We start from the raw sequence: 18,107 nt of genomic DNA on the forward strand, positions 1-18,107 counted from the left end.
CAGATGGATCTGGATAAGTTGGAAACTTGGGCCGAAAGGTGGCAGATGCGGTTTAACATTGATAAATGTAAGGCTATACACATGGGAAGAAGGAATCAATATCACCATTATACACTGAACTTGAAACCACTGGGTAAATCTGACATGGAGAAGGACTTGGGGATCCTAGTTAATGATAAACTTACCTGGAGCAGCCAGTGCCAGGCAGTGGCTGCCAAAGCAAACAGGATCATGGGGTACATTAAAAGAGGTCTGGATTCACATGATGAGAGCATTATACTGCCTCTGTACAAATCTCTGGTTAGACCGCACATGGAGTACTGTGTACAGTTTTGGACACCGGTGCTCAGGAAGGATATAATGAAACTAGAGCGAGTACAAAGGAGGGCAGCAAAATTAATAAAGAGATGGGGGAACTACAATACCCAGAGAGATTAGCAAAATTAGGATTATTTAGTCTAGAAAAAAGACAACTGAGGGGCAATCTAATAACCATGTATAAGTATTTAAGGGGACAATACAAATATCTCTCTGACCATCTGTTTATACCAAGGAAGGTGACGGTCACAAGGGGGTATTCTCTGCATCTGGAGGAGAGAAGGTTTATCCACCAACATAGAAGAGGATTCTTTACTGTTAGGGCAGTGAGAATCTGGAATTCCTTGCCAGAGGAGGTGGTGATGGCGAACTCAGTCGAGGGGTTCAAGAGAGGCCTGGATGTCTTCCTGGAGCGTAACAATATTGTATCTTACAGTTATTAAGTATCTGGGGATTTATTCTGACAGAATGTAGGCTGAACTAGATGGACTAAAGTCTTTTTTCGGCCTTGCTAACTATGTTACTATGTTAACTTCAATATATGTGAGTGCGGGAATCCATATTATTCATTGCTGTTCCTCCATGAGCACAACCATAGAAAAACGTAGTGCTGACCTACTCTCTTTCTTCTAATGTATAGAAAAGTGGCAGTTATAGACAGATGACATGTATTGACAGGAAACGCGTAGTGTATAGATATGATATATCTGTCTTTAACATTTCAAGAGAGATACTGCTGGACTGTGTGGATCAATATTATGTGGATTGCACACAGTTGTGCCTTCAGCTTACTCAGAATCTAAAAGAGGAGGAAACACACATTAATGAGGGAAACCATGATTATAACAAACCAAAATCAGGCTAAGGGTACATGGAAACCCATGGCTGTGCAACATTAAGAAGATAGCAAATGGGCTCCTTCTTATTGTAACTACTTGTAGTGAATTTGGTTAGGCAAAAATCAAGCGAGTTAAATTTCTGCCAACTGGAGGGTCCTACAAATTTTCAAGTCACAACACAATCACATTTACTATCATTAGTTGTAAATTAGTAGTACGATATTGCAATCCTATGTTGTGCAAATACAAGTATTATTATTTGAATTCTATCCCATATCCATAGGATTGATGATAACTTACTGATTGCTGGGGAGTTTGACCACTGAAACCACCTGTGATCCCGAGAAAAAGCCCGACCATTGAGACCCCCCGCGATTCCAGAAATAGCCAAGCACTGTTCTTGGCTTTCTTCTGCAGTCCAATAGAGAATAAGTGGAGTGACGGTCGATCATGTGCACCTCTGCTCCATTCAAAATAGGACTCCATTGATGATTGCAGTGATGCAAACATTTGGCAAATCCTATGCTGGAACTCACTGACATCAGCACAATAATTGTAAATATTAGAAACATCCCTAAAATTCAATGAGATCAGTGTGCTTGGTAACCTCTGCAAACATAGAAAAGATTTGTAGAATTCTATGACCTAATCTTATGGTTAGTCATTGCTTCAGTACCTAGGCAACATATTCCCAGTCACCTTTGTATTAGCAAACTGGAGTGAAAAAAACCCCAAGGAAAATGTTAGAAAGCAATATAAAAGCTGGCAACTGCCAGACAGGGATCTGTTCTCACTCCTTAAAAAATGGCTTGTGTGCAATGTGTGCTATACTGCAGGAGACGTTGGGGAAAATTAATGAATTAGGTTCATGTAAAACACGTCAGCGGTTCATTTCCATTCCAAGATACACTGTCTCAAAATAATGTTTCGCTAGGTATTAACATTACATAAAAATATATTATATGTTTCTCTCAACTGAAACAGGATAGGAGTAACTGTATTGTGATTCGTCTCCCTCTGACCCTTTCTTTATTCTGTGTTATTCTGAATTACTTTTCAGATACCATTTTTTGTAACTCACATTTGCTATAAAGGAGAATTGGTCAGACATCACAAATTGGCAATCATATTAGGGAAAATTTCCTAATGAGATTGGGCCTAAACTTTGGCAAAAAAATGCAACTACTAATAAAGTCAGACAAACTTGTCTGAAAAGCAGCAAACATATCCTACAGCAGAGCCACTGTAATACATTTGGAATATTTTCATGCTGTCTAATCTAAGTTTGTGCTTTGTAAATAGTGTTTTTATGTGTTTCGCATAGACATATAGTCACTGGTGTCTTAGACCTCTTGCACCTCTGTGATCGCGCCCACAGTCACAGCCTTTATGTAAAGAGATCAGAGACGTACACAGGATTAAAAAGTAAGGTTCAAAGGGACAGCTATGTACATGAGCTGTGCACAGACTCCCGGGACCCCAACCTGTGAGACCCATATAGCTGAGTAATTAACTGGAATATACTGTGGCTAGGCTGAAGCTTCCTGCAGCGCTGGGTCGGCACTGGCCCCTCAGCCCCTTTCTTCTAGGGTTTGGTGGGTGTTCAAGCAGCACAACTCTACTAATTATATGGCTTAGTAAGATACCAAGGTCTCATGATATCTTTTAACGTGATGAGGAAACTTTTTTATAACGACACTTTTTGTGTCGTAAGTGCAGATTGACTGTTATCACTCTGAAAAAGGTAACCAACCACACAATTACAGCAACTGCCACAATTAGCTAATGGCATCGATGAGCAACCTTAGATATAAATTTTAGATTAAAAAAAATCACAATGCTTATCTATATGTCTTTGCTTTCTGCAACAAATGTGCTAACATGTGGTACGTGCGAAAAAGCAGGATTGCGTCAGACATCAAATGTTGCTTCTTTACAAGTATATTAGCAATAACATGTCCAAAAAAGGTTAATAGAATAATGCTGGATGAGTCCTGTCCCTCGCTGTGGAAGCCATATGTTGTTTAGCAGCACATCCACGGACCCTTAGGGCTCGCTCACAGGAGTGAGTGCTATTCGACTTTTTATTGGGAAACACTCTGACCGATGTTATTTAATGGAGCAGTGCTGAGACCTGAATCTGTCGGTGAAAATAATCGTAGCATGCTGCGATTTCACTTTGAAATCTGATGCCATATTCAAGTCTATGGGAAATCAATTGCAAAACATCAGGCTGCACTATGAGGACACTGAATGGACTCACAAAATGGAGAAGATGGAGACATTTTGTTCTCCATCTTTTCACAGTTGAAGTCTACCTACAATAAAAATTACAGACATCTCCATTCTTTGAAGGTGGGAAAACTTGCAAAATAGTCAGTGTATCAAATACTTATTTTCCCCACTGTATAAATGGGACGCCCTGTCCCAAGGCTGTGTGGTACTCGGTACTGGGCCGGTGTCAGGGGGAGAATGTCACAGCAGCGGTGACCCGGTCCGTGGCCCTGGGCACCTAATATCAATGGCGGGTGATGTTTGTGATGTATTTTATATGGATAGTTCGTGACGCCACCCGTGGTGTTTGGCAAGTAAGATGTTAAGCCAACGCTGCTTGCAGATCCACTGGGACTGATGGTGTGATTCAGCAAACATTGTGTAGCTCCCCACAGGTGGAGCTGTAGCCCCAGGGCAGTGTAGGTGCAATGGATGAGGAGAGGCGCAGAAGGGTATAGATGCTGGTACCCAGATGTAGCGGTGCTGAAGGTGCTAGTCACGAATCAATGGAGGACACCAGAGCTTGCAGTTTCAAAGCTTTACTCACAGTTCATGGTACACACTGGTGCCTGCCTCCATGCCGTGTCCTCCGGGGTAGAGACTCAACCAACCCCCCGGGCAAGTCAAGGCTCTCCTCTCCAACACTCTGCCAACATGTTCCTTTCCTGAACGACTCCTCTATTGCGCCTTTTAGTGTGAAGAGCTCCAGTACCGTGGTTCTCTGAAGTTCCTCCTGTCAGATGTTCCTAACAACTCTACTTGTATGACAGACAGCTGTAGCCTGCTCAGTGATGCTCCTGGATCCCGGCTCTCTATCAGTTTGCTGTTGTGTCCCAAGTCTTGGATGGGAGTAGTGCATTTACAGCCAACTACTCCACCGGTGTCTGCTGCAGAACCATAAGTGTCCATACAACCTCGGGGACCAGGCCTCGGCCTTGCGATGAGAACCTATAGGCAGGGTTCCTATCCAACCCACTCCTCCTCTCTGTTCTCTCTCCTTCGTTCCATACTTGTCTTTCTCTCTATGGAAGCTTAGGTTGCAGTTCTACGTCTTTCTCCTTCTCTTCTCTTTCCCATGCCAGCTGGCTCAGGTCAGTGCGTCAGCTGCAGCACTCCTTCTCTCCTCGGACCTGTCCTCAGGCTCTCCTGACTGACTGTCCTTCTGTCAGATGGCCCCCTAAGGGACTGACCTCCTTGGGACTCACCCCAGACTGACCTGTAATTCTAAACCTTCCCACTCTTTTATATGGATCTCAACTCCACCCACCTCCCAACACATCTCGTGTTATGAAGCAAGGAATCACCAGAGGTGCTCTGCTACCCTCTAAGCATGATCCGCAATGTGATCAGTGCTGAACTATCCTGTGTGTGGGATGCGGGTGTTGGAGTGAGGAAAGGAGTTCCCAACTTAACAGGGTCGTGGGGCACTACACCTTAGGACAAGGTGCAGTACTTGTGTGGCGACTGAGCCTCTGGGGTGCCACATAAATATCACAGGAGGGGCCAGAGCTGCCACTGCTATTGACGTCGGAGGGACGATAATGCAGAGCACACTGTCTCTGCCACATTGAAGCAGGATGTAATGCTTTATTTCACATATACTGTATGTGGTCACTCATACGGGGCTTACTGGGGAACCATGGCAGCATGAACAGCACACAACATTTTTTTTTCCCAAGCGTGGACCACCCAGAATTACTGGGAAATTGTGGTAGTATGCACACCACGCGCCATCATGATTCAGCCATGGAGTGACTTCAGGCTTTTGTCAGTAGCCCAGACAACCCGTTTAATAGTGCCATCCTGTGCTTATGCTTAAAAACGCATCTGTTTTGTGCCATAGTGATCCCCCCAGATACTATGCTGTAGTAAAAGCCAATGCCTCACAGTTATTAGTACCATACACATAGTGCCCTCAAAGTGCCCCACAGTAAACTGGATCATACAGTTGCTCCATAATGAAGACTCATACTGTATATCTAGTGCCCCTTTAGGGTATTTTCATGCTTAGCATTTTTGCTGCGTTTTTTCTTCTGCCTGAATTAGGCATTATTGGCAGGAAACCTGCTGCATACATTAGCTGCATACATTGAGTTTTTGATGCATTTTACTGCATTAATCAATGTGATTTTTCATGTGTATTTTTATACATGTTAATGCATATTTCAAAGTACAATTGTGTGGCGACCCTTAGGGTTCAGTCGCCACAGAGGTACTGCACCTCAGTTAGAGGTGTGGTACTCCGCTCTCAGGTAAGAAGGGGGCAATACCCAGAGCCCACACACTTACATCCAACACAGTACCTCTCAGGGTCCGGGAGAAGCTAGGTAGAGGGTGTGGGTGGAGAAAGCAGAAGGGGAGGAGCTTAGGGGAGTGAGTTAGAGGAGTGTTTCGGAGGAGGAGTCCGGCACCGGAGAAACATCTGATGCAGGTACTGTGAACAACCCTGCCCTGATGACCGTGGAGACCCTGTTAAGCTCACTGCAGCCCCCGTCAGCCCTCACACCTGGCCAGGCATATGAAAATCTAGCCTGGGACCAGTCCTCAGACATTGAGGACCGACTGAAGGTGCCTATAAAACCGGACCGTACGCCCCAGGAAGTGTACGGGGAATGGGTGGCATTCTGCTGGGAGCGCACGGGAATGGATTTAATGGGGTTCCCTGGGGAGGCCCAAGCAGAAAGGGTCTTTGTGGAGACCATCAGCAGGGAGGAATGTTGCCAGCAGCTGGCGCGCAAGTAGGAGAAGGAGGAGGAAGAGCACACAGCTCAACAGAGGGCCATGGAGGAAAGAAACAGGCAGGCCAAGGTTCAGACCCCAAGGCCAGACAGGCGAACCGGGGTCCACTGAGGCAGGGCACCGTGGTTGCCCTCAGACTGAAGAAAGGCTGGGGATTCATTAAAGAGCTTGGAATGCTATCAGAGATATTTTTCACCCGGCATGACTTGGAGTCCCACCTTCTGGAAGGACACCCAGATCGTGATCTCTACCCAGGAGACCAAGTGACTTACACCCGGCATTGGGGTGAAAAAGGTTGGAATGCCCTTAATGTACGAAAATGCTCATTGAGGCGCATGACATCCAGGCCAGAGGATGCTAGCCTAGAAACATCAGAGGACTCAACACCAGTGGCTGCACTGGTCCCTGCAGTTCCAGAAAAGCCAAGAATGTGCACCCAGGCTACCCAGACCCCGGTGGTAGGTCATGAACTCTATGTGTTACTTGGAGTGACACCAGAAACAGCATTACCGTGACCAGGAGGTTGCGGGTCCCAGGAATTGCCCTGGAAAAAATAAAAAATAAGAGGAAAGTAATAGAGCATGACTGTAAATAGTTTAATAGTTAATTAACCTGGTTAGGTTTTGATAAAGACAATGTGATTAGTCCTTGTTTAATTGGAAAGACACTGTGGTCATGGACAGTAAATGGCCAGAACTTTATCCTGTAAATAGTTAGCACTTAATGTGCTTCTTATTGGTTTTACTGTAACCCTATAGAGTGTGAATGTGGCATCCTATCTTTGCACTACACCACAGAACAAAAACCGTCTGGCGTGGCCGAACAGTGGTCCAAGAAGTTGACCAGCTATGCCCATGCCCAGTAGCCACACCCTGGGGCTATGTTGGGGGTTTGAGACGGGTTCCCCCATATTCCCCAGTTCGGGATTACACTGAACTCTCATGCACTTGATAGGAAAAGTTTTATTGATAGTAAGGTTATATTTCATGTCTCAGATAGTTTCTACTTATGGTAAAGCTATTTTTCATATTTGCAGATAGTGTATAATGTTATTAAAGCTATATTTATATATAGAGTAGTTATATGTAACATTCAAGTAAAGTGCCTCCCATAAAGGGAAGAAAGTTACCTGTTGACTGTTATACCTGTTGTGATGCATCACAGAAAAATTTTGCATGTCCAAACATCTTTTTGATCTGTTCCTGCAGGAGGATGTGCTGTGTTTAATGGGGAGGTATGTGGCGCCCCTGAGGGTTCAGTCGCCACAGAGGTACTGCACCTTAGTTAGAGGTGTGGTACTCCGCTCTCAGGTAAGGAGGGGGCACTACCGAGAGCCCACACACATCCAACACAATACCTCTCAGGGCCCAGGAGGAGCTAGGTAGAGGGTGTGGGTGGAGAAAGCAGAAGGGGAGGAGCTTAGGGGAGTGAGTTAGAAAAGTGTGTCAGTTGGTGCTGGGGACTGGAGCTGAGAGGAGCTCATCCCTAGATCAGAAGACAGTAGAAAGAGAAAGGAAAGACAGAAGAAACAGAAAGATAAACTTTAGTGGAGGAGAGAAAGAAGGGGTCCTAGGGGCACGGGAAGTGAGGAATTCACCCGTGGTGCCCAAATCCACATTGACTGTAATCGGGTGGAGGGACCAGGTCGCAGTAGGGGACTGGCCCCAGACTAGTAGAGAAACTGAGGACTCAGCTAGCTAACCGGAGGCTGCAGTATCTGCATGTGCTGCAGCCACATCCGCACACAATTGCTGAAAAAGCAACTGTATAGGATCAAGGGGACCTAGAGTACATCACCCGACAGGATCCGGGGCTGCTGGCTTGGGACACTGTGTGTGACGGCACAGGGCAGGAGAGGAGGGAGCCAGCACAGTGAAACAGCCAGGGAAGGAATATCTGAAGGGGGTTCCGACACGGTGTACCCCAAATTACTTGAGAGCTGGCTGGACCACCAACCCGGAGGACACGGCACCCCAGCTGGGGAATGTAACTGGAGAACTGTGAGTAAAAGTGTGGAAACTGCACTATGCTATGTCCTCGGATTTATTTACTGCGTCACCTGCCTTGCACCACAACCACCATCATTCATCTCTAACACCTATAACTGCCCTGGGGCTTAGCTCTGCCCATGGAGAGCTGTAACAACTCTGTTGCATCACCAACAGCCCCAGCGATCTCTTTTACAGTGCCGGCTAACACCTTCATTGTTGGACACCACGGGTGGCGTCATGAATATATTTCCCCATAAACTATTACCCCCATCTTTTCTTTACATTGCATACCCAGGGTCACAGACCGGATCCCTGCTGCCGTGACATATCCCCCGAAGGACTGACCGGCCCGTTATCGAGTAACCCTGGCCCTAGAGGGCGCTGCAATTGTCTTACCCTTCCTCTTGTGTGAAAACACATGTGAACTCAAATGCTGCACATACACTGAAAAAATTACTAGCTACAGCTCAAAAAGCACAAGGAAAAAATAAACAACATCGTCATTCTACTGTAACACGAATTAATAAACATGTGGAAAAAAGTACATGAAATATGCTACATGTGAATAAGCCCTAAAAGTGCCTCACAGTAAAAAACTATAATTGACAGTGTTCCACAATGAATAGGGCCATATGGTTCTAATAAACAGTGCCATAATACAGAAAGTGTACCATGTAAAAGTTTACTGTGCAGATAATGCCCTCTGTAGTGCTTCATGTAAAGCTGTGCTATAAATGATGCCCCATGAATATCTAAATATCTAAATTCCCAGGAGTCCAGCAACACATCTACTCGCTGTCTGCCTGGCAGTCATGAGCATTACACTGCATGGTCTGATGACATCACCCTGTCATGCCAGCCAGTATGTACCATTGCCAACCAACATATACTTCAGTCTTCTCCTTCTAGGCGGCAGAGCGGCGCGAACTTGAGGCTGCTGGGAGTCTGAGCTTCAGTACGACTGGCTGCTGTCAGTGGCTATATTATATGTCAGAATTAAATGGCTCCATAGAAGCTCCAGCAGCTGAAAGGAAAATCTGTTTCCTATGATCCAGCAACTGACTCCTATTCACTTGTATTACTGTGACTGGGATAGAAATGGCGATGTTTTACCCTTGTAAGTTCCTCAATGTGCGCCCCTAAAATAGATGCAAAGGTATGCTGGAATTAATTTGTATTTGGACATTTGATGATCTGGGTACATATGCAATAATCATATCATTGTCATACAAATCAGGACCATAAAGCTTGCAAAAAGGTGAGAATATGTGTGAGAAGACTGCAGGCACGTAGGATGCAGTAACGGACTGTACACAGACCAATGGTGAAAGGGGTTTATTATACAGTAGAAACTCCACGCAGGGAGAAAACGGAGGGATAATACTCCCTAATACAGCAAAAGGCTAATGGGGATAACTTAAGGAACAGGGGCAAGTAAAGCCGACAATACAATAAAACATAACTTATCACTCAGACGCCAGTCACGGTTGAACTTCTGTCTGTGATTGGTGCTGCCTAGATTGCGCCGCAGTGGGGGTCTGTCACAATCCTGAGGTAAATGATGTAGCATCTTTTAACGTTGGCGGTGTCCTTCCGTGGTCCTGACAATGGCGGCGAATCCTCGGGATCCTGATGTGGGTCTTGGGTCCAGCAGATGAGGTGATGAAGAGGGATGCGTCCTTATCCTCAGCAGTGAGTGTCCCAACACTACGGAGATTTGGAGCACTGCCCAAACACAGTTTACAATGGGCAGCCCGGTCGGCTGTGCAGAATCGACACACGTCTAAGTCCCGTTCACAAACCTTGTCTCTCACGGTCAGTACTGTCAGTGGGGCGGCTGTGGCAGCGCTGTCGGTTGAGTCAGCGGTCTCAGTGAGTGCAGTGATGTTGGCTGGGACAGTGGTGTCTGAGCGGTACTCAGTCGACGGTCTCCTGTCAAAGCGCTCTGCAGTTCCAGGCTCTGCTCTGCTCTGCCCAGACGCCTCTCAGCTGATTTTACCTCACAGGCATCCTGTGAGCCCGAAGTTCCCACCCAAACTGTCTGGTCATTCACGCGCTGCAGCTGTCTGCTTAGCCACGCCCCTTTTCTCAAACACAGAGTAAGGTCTGGAGTCTCAAGCTTTATACCCCGCAATATAGGTGACAGCCCCGACGGTTCCGGACCCTTCACGGAAGAGACATGCCTAGTTAGTTCCTTCCCCTTACATATTATAATACCCTAGGCATGTTTCTGATATATAAAGATAATACTGATCAAAACAACTTATAGTGTTACACAGTGCTCACGCTACAGGAACCACAGTGCTGCACTATACAATAGTGTTACAGTGTCCTAATAATGTTACATGGCACCCATTCAGTTGTAAAATAACAGTGCCAACTAACCAACTAACGCAATTTTTGAATGCCAGTAATAAAGAGGTGATGTTATATTTTGGCTGATGTCGCCCCCTCAATAGACCCACCTGTAGGTGCAAGTTTTATAAGATTTATGCTTCCTACATTGACTGTTGCAATGTTAGTTTCCAATGAAGTCTTTGTGCACCATACATATTATGGACTTGTGTACATGTGTATTAGGGACCTAGAAACAAAAGGATAATTAAAGGTGAGGACTTAAAAGGGTTGTCTACTACTTTTTTATTGATGGCCTATTGTTAGGATAGGCTTTCAATATTTGATCAGTGGAGGTTTGACACCAGATACCCGCACCAATCAGCTGTTAATGGGAATAGCCAGAAGTTCTTGTTGCCGGGACACAGCAGCTCTGTCATTTCTGTCGTGGCCATGGCCGGATACTACAAATCTACCCCAAATTCACATGCAAAGGAGGTGGATATGAACTGCATAGCCACTATAGTGTCAACAGAACTGCTGTGTTCCGGCAACATCCCTTGACTCTGCCCTGTCCTTGAAGCATCCAAGGTCTTTCCACCTCCTGTCGCCTCCAGCTCAAAAATTTTTCCAGAATCTGTCCTTTTCTCAACCCTCAATCTACTAAAATGCTTGTGCATGCCCCCTCATCATCTCCCACCTCAACTACTGCAACATCCTTTTCTGTGGCTTCCCTGCTAACAGTCTCGCACCTCTCCAGTCTATCCTTAACTCTGCTGCCCGACTAATTCATCTCTCTTCTTGCTACTCCTCTGCTTCTCCCCTCTGCAAGTCTCTTCACTGGCTCCCATTCCATCAGCATATCCATGTCAAATTACTAATACTGACCTACAAAGCAATCCATAACCTGTCTCCTCCATATATCTCTGAACTAATCTCCCGATATCTTCCCTCACGTAATCTCCGGTCCTCCCAAGACCACCTTCTCTACTCCACACTTATTCGCACCTTACCTAATCGCCTCCAAAACTTCTCCCAAATATTCCCCATCCTCTGGAATTCTGTGCCCCAACACGTCAGACTATCAACCACATTCGGATCCTTCAGATGGGACCTGAAAACCCACCTCTTCAAGAAAGCTTACAGCCTGCAATGACCCCGCTGCCTCCTCACCACTACCAGAGCTACTGCCTCACCAACACCGGAGCTGCTGCAACCCCCCAACCTACTGTCTCCTTCCCCACCATCCTGTAGAATGTAAGCCTGCAAAGGGCAGGGTTCTCTCCCCTCTGTATCAGACTGTCATTGTTAGTTTGTTTACTGTAAGTGATATCTGTAATTTGTATGTAACCCCTTCTCATGTACAGCACCATGGAATCAATGGTGCTATATAAATAAATAATTATAATAATAAAATTAACATCCAAGAAATTCTGACCAGCACTAGTAACAGCTGATCAGATATTAATGGGTAGGCCATCAATAAAAAAATAGTTGCCAACCTCTTTAAGTCCCTTGGTTTGACTTCTGTCTCAGAACATCATTTGGTCATTTCTAATTTATGAAAGTTACTGTTAATGTTCGAAAACTAGTATCTCTTCAACTAATTAGAACGGAATCAACATTTTTTGAATTGGATAGATATTAATTTCAATAAGCAAGTTAAATTTTGATAATTCAAATAAATTTAAAAACTACTATAAACTTTAATATTAATGGGCTCAGGGAACTGGAAGAAAACTTTACTTACCTCAATTGGCATCACTTCTCTGCACTCCATACCGTGTCCCCTGATAGTACTACATCTGCTCATTGGCTGCAGCCTTAGCATTTCATCCAAGACTGTTACTTACAATCGATGGAATTTGAAGGCAGCAGCTGATCAGCAGTCACAGATTGGATGCGGCGGTCTCATGATCCCCTCCCACTGGATGCCAACATGTCAAAAATTGAGTGCCCGGTCTAAGAAGCAGAAACTAATGAGTTTAACTTACATTTTTGGTTTTGGCGCTTTGGCCAATGCTTCTCCCTGCCCATTGCCCTTAATAGGTCTATGTCTATACTGTATGTGCATGTAGGTAGAGACATGTTAATCCAGGCAGCAGGAGGGGAGAAGGGACCTCCCTGTCTGCCACAGCTTAAAAGCCAAATACGACTGGCTGGCATCATACAACCAGTGCCTGATACATACTGCTAACGGATTGGGCAACATGGATCAGCTGAATAGTTCACTATAAAGGTACTGTCACACTAAGCGATATCGCTAGCAATATCGCTATAACTTGTGACGTTATAGCGATATTGCTAGCAATATCGCTGTGTTTGATACTTACTTCCGACCGGCTCCCCCGCTGATTATCGCTGATCGCGCGAGAACGTCCTGGACCGTTTCTCGTCGTCTGCTTCCTGCGGCGCTTCCTGTGGAGAGATGAGCGACAAGCGTGGAGCCTGGCGGGAGGACGCAGGATCGCCTAGTGTGACAGGTAAGTAGCGACCCCCATCCCCAGCGATGTCGCTGGTGAGATCTGCCTGTGTGGCAGCTCACTAGCGACCACTTAGCGATGTACCAGCGTTCCTGACCGCGTCATATCGCTGGTCGGGATTGCTGGTACATCGCTAAGTGTGACAGTACCTTAAGACCAAGAAAACAAACCTGACATATTAAAGTTTCTCTGATCATGAGCTACAACATCAAAATCTTTTGGCTCATAATATTTACATTTTGGTAAAAATATATATTTTTTTCATTTTTTTTAATATCTTATACAGGCCATTGGAATTTTTGACAAGTCAGACTTCATGAAATCATCCTTATAGATACTGTTTAATGTTTTCTATAAAGTCAGATTGAGGGTCAGAGGAGTTGGCAACTCTATTTTTCAATGGAAAGTGGATTGTGCATAAGAAATCACCTTCTGTAACTGCAATGAAAACCTTTACACATACATTTGTAATTACTTGTGTTTGTTTTTATTTCAATTTTATGAAATAATAGAAATCTTTTAACTCCTCTGTTGTCACAGCTCTATTGATAGGTATCATGTTAAAAGGTAATTGTGGCATAATACTGAACACAATGTATTATTCATAGAAATAGGAACAGGATAGAACATTATAGAAAATATAACACAAAGCACAATCTAGCTCAGTGGAATTAAATAACACAATTGGCATCTGTTACATTTGTACAAATCACTTCCTTTTTCATGACAAGTCATTGCTAGCACTCATGAAGGTAGAAGACCTTACCTGTCCCTCCTGTGAAACTTCTGGATGCTTTTTAGAGCAGTGCTGCTCTGATGTGTGCAGAATGAGGTACAGTGCTAGTGATGGGGCCAAAGAAAAACGCTGGGACGAGGGAGTGGGCTGACTTGACTGAGAGCAAGAAGCATAAATGTAGCTTTGTTTAGCTATGACAACCTCTTACTTCTTGCCAGCCTTGGCCAGAGGTAACTGGGAATAACAGATTTTTTCAACCACGTCTATTCCCTAGGACATTCATGATGATGATCTTTTTACTTCCAGGCCTAAACACAAGCCTCCTTTATAGATATTCTTATAAGGGCAATTGATTCGCAGGCAGAACACAGTGCTAGCAGTTTATTTTTGATCATCCTTATATCCGCCATTAATAAAATAAGAGTGATTAATAAGATAATGACAAGAAAAGGAAAAAAAGAAAAAGCAACATATTAATTGTGACATCTTGTTGTAGTGCAGAGATTAAAGTGAATATCTGGGATTTAAAAAAAATCTGCCTAAGCACTAACAGGCATGTAGTTGCTAACAAAGGCAACTACTTATCTATTTTACCCGACACCGGTCATTGACCGCTCCAGCCAGAGATTCAGCTGCTCACCACTGCTGTCATGCTAATTGACAGACATCTTCCCCCAGTTAGGCAGTTGGGAGCCAGCTGTCAATCAGCATGACACCAGAAGTCCAGCCCTGTAAACACGAAAAGAAACTGCTGCTTTGTTGGTATTTCCCTTGTCATATTTGTAAACTCGTAAAGAGCTGGATATTGACTTAAAGGGCCAATTAATATGGTGGTAATGGTGGTTTCCGAAAGGAGCCACCCCTTGGCTGGGTCCTTCCCTGGAGGAAGATCTGGCTAGTCCCATGTTTGAGACTCTTAAATGAGGCTCCACGGACTTTATTTGCATATTCGTATTTCCCAGGGAGCATTGCATCTAGGATTTCACTGTGATTGAGCGCCTTTGCCGGCTGCTGCAGTGTTTTCTTTGACTAGTCTCCCTAAGGTCAGTGATTGCTCTGTGATGTTGATCTACTAGGCATTGCTCCCACCTAGCCAGAATCCTACTCCACACTGATGAGGGGCAACACCCCGAAGCAGCTGTCTGTGGATGGACACCTGGCCTTGCTAATTCCCTTGTCATATCTGTAAACTCATAAAGAGCTGGATATTGACTTAAAGGGCCACTTAATATGGTGGTAATGGTGGTTTCCAAAAGGAGCCACCCCTTGGCTGGGTCCTTCCCTGGAGGAAGGTCTGGCTAGTCCCATGTTTGAGACTCTTAAATGAGGCTCCACGGACTTTATTTGCATATTTGTATTTCCCAGGGAGCATTGCACCTAGGGTTTCACTGTGATTGAGCGCCTTTGCTGGCTGCCACAGTGTTTTCTTTGACTGGTCTCGCTGAGGTCAGTGATTGTTTCATGATGTTGGTCTACTAGGCATTGCTCCCACCTAGTCAGAATCCTACTCCACACTGATGAGGGGCAACACCCCAAAGCAGCTGTCTGTGGATGGATACCTGGCCTTGGTATTTCCCTTGTCATATCTGTAAACTCGTAAAGAGCTGGATATTGACTTAAAGGGCCACTTAATATGGTGGTAATGGTGGTTTCCGAAAGGAGCCACCCCTTGGCTCGGTCCTTCCCTGGAGGAAGATTTGGCTAGTCCCGTGTTTGAGACTCTTAAATGAGGCTCCACGGACTTTATTTGCATATTCGCTTTGTTGACATGGCATAAGTAGAACTATGTGACCGCTCTGTGCCGGTGAAGAAAAGCGCTGGGCTCAACAGGCAGGTAGCAACTACCTGCCTGTTAGTGCTTAGGCACATTTTTTTAAGTCCTAGATATCCCCTTTAAATTTCAGACATACTATAGTTTTAGATTTAAAAATTATGAACAAATGACATCAAACAAGTCTAGGACATTATACAAATAAATGAACATTTATTGTTTACTGCATCATTTGATGTTACAGTGCTGTGCAAATTAATTGGGCAAAGCATTTTTTAAGTAAAATCGTAAGTTGGTTACCAGTCAGTGATTCAAACCAGTTTTAACTGCTTTGAACAGGTGTGAGTGCCTGTACAAAGCAGTTAAAACTGGTTTGAATCACTGACTGGTAACCAACTAACGATATTACTTAAAAAAATGCTTTGCCCAATTAATTTGCACAGCACTGTACATACCAAAGCAGATTGTCTATGCAGTGTAATTGCGGATTAAGAATACAGTATATTACAATTTATATCCCTGTTCCCCATGCTCTAGGGTGACATAATAATGACAATGGAGGCAAGGTGGGTAAAATTCATATTAGGAGAAACTGTGGCCCCAATTAAGCAAGGCCAAGTTGCTCATTCTGCATTTTACATAATTAATTTGCATTTTATTGCATGAAATAAGTATTTAATACAATAGAAAAACAGAACTTAATATTTCTTTGCAATTGCAGAGGTCAGACATAATAAGAATAATCTTTATTTATATAGCGCCAACATATTCCGCAGTGCTTTACAGTTTAACAGTTTCAAAACACGTAATAAGTAACAACGTTAACAATACAGTAATTAAAGTAAATATCTTATAGTTCTTGACCAAGATTACCCACTCTACAGCAAGGATTTTGGCCTGCTTCTAAATACACATTTTTTCAGATCTTTCAGGCATCTTCTATGCTCTTACTGAGGAAAGGAGGTTGTTGGCCAAAATCCCATGATACATGACCCCATCCATCCCCCCTTCAATACAGTGCAGTCGTCCTATCCTCTTTGCCGAAAAAGTACCCTCTATTTCTTGCATGTTGGTAGTGATCAAATACTTATTTCATGCAATAAAATGCAATTTAATTATGTAAAATCATGCAATGTGATTTTTTGTTTTTTATTTTTAGATTCTGTCTCTCACAGTTGAAGTGTACCTATGATAAAAATTACAGACCTCCCCATTCTTTGTAGGTAGGAAACCTTGCAAAATCGGCAGTGTATCAAATATTTATTTTCTCCACTGTACATAGTCAGCAATAGGCATATAGGTAGTTTACTTTCAGCAAACTTGTACCAATGAAACACTGATCTGTATGCATGTCATCCATAAACTGAAATTTATTATAAGGTTAAAAATGTATCTGCCACCCTCTTACATACAGGCATATGCTGTCAAGACATCACTTGGGTTTCCATTGTCTATGTTGCTGTAAAGATTCCGCCCTGATGAACTAGATTATGTTATTGCTAATGCTACTTCTATATTTTTTCATAACAGACATATTCCATATGATGAGATACGGTAGATAGCAGAAATGTCATGGTGCAAGTGAATGACAATTACAAACTCCATTCAGATAAAAATTGCCTAGTCAGGATACCGCTGTTACTAAAGACTACATCTGAAATGCTGCTGACTAGGAACAAAGGTTGAGCTATGTCCCTTAAAAATGATGCGCTGTGTTGCTGGTGACTTAAGTCTGAGAGAGGCATTAGGTCAACACTACATGTCACATGATGACTTGGCACGCGTGGCCTTGCTTAATCCAAGCGAACTGAGACTGGTTGGACACGTCTAGTTGGAATGTGGCCAGAAGTTTGTGAATAGTATACCTGTGGTCACATGACCGACCACTCCCGGAGCAAGCACTGAAGAATCCTGACACATATAGTGACTGCAGACTTGAACTCCAAGCTTGGACAACCCCTTTAACATTTTTCTATAGGATCACAAACTCAATGTCTCTAAAGTCTTTCATAGATTCTATGTGCTAGGATCAGTCAGGGCCTGTATAACTTCATATAACTTCACAAAGTTCTGAAGGACACTTTTCAAGGCACAGCAAATTACAGAAGTTTTACTTCTTATTTCTTGTGGTAATCTGCCAATTTTCTCGTTCTTTCTTTCTACACTGCAGCTTTCTATTGCTGGCTGACTATTAATTTAGAATTTATATTTATATTGGCAGCTAGTCAATGTAAGAAGGGCAGTAAATGTCTTCTAATACATATTTATTTTATGTTAATACCAGTGAAGGTGTACTTTGAAATGGGGGCAATAATAAGGAAGTGTTCAGCATGTCAGCCTATGATTTGAATCTGCTACTTGTTTATTTCATCAGCACTATAAATTAAAAATCCGACTTTTAGTTTAAATGACACGTTTGGGCCGATTACATCTTGCCAGAAATGTCAGGCTACTTCCATCCTTATTTTCAGCAACCAATATATTTAAAGGTGGCAGTAAGCCAGGTAATTTGTTTGAGAAACTTCAAGACTTCACCGGCATAAAATACTTTCGGTTGCCCAATGTAATTTTAAATGCATTTTGCACTATTTTTAAGGGGAGAGATACTATAACAGAAAGCAA

At 43.7% G+C, this 18,107-nt stretch overlaps 1 protein-coding gene across 1 annotated transcript in view; it reads right to left on the reverse strand.

The window, feature by feature from the left end:
- The window catches only part of SCRG1 (stimulator of chondrogenesis 1), a 76,970-nt gene extending 63,102 nt beyond the window's left edge, over window positions 1-13,868 (reverse strand). The window contains exon 1 of the mRNA XM_073577464.1: window positions 13,745-13,868. The gene's annotated coding sequence lies outside the window, so the exon portion shown is untranslated. The remainder of the gene's footprint in view (window positions 1-13,744) is intronic.
- Window positions 13,869-18,107: the final 4,239 nt, after the last annotated feature.

The sequence above is a fragment of the Dendrobates tinctorius genome, unplaced genomic scaffold (genome assembly GCF_039654945.1).
Source record: "Dendrobates tinctorius isolate UK_male_01 unplaced genomic scaffold, ASM3965494v1 ptg000008l, whole genome shotgun sequence".
Taxonomy (NCBI): Eukaryota; Metazoa; Chordata; class Amphibia; order Anura; family Dendrobatidae; genus Dendrobates; species Dendrobates tinctorius.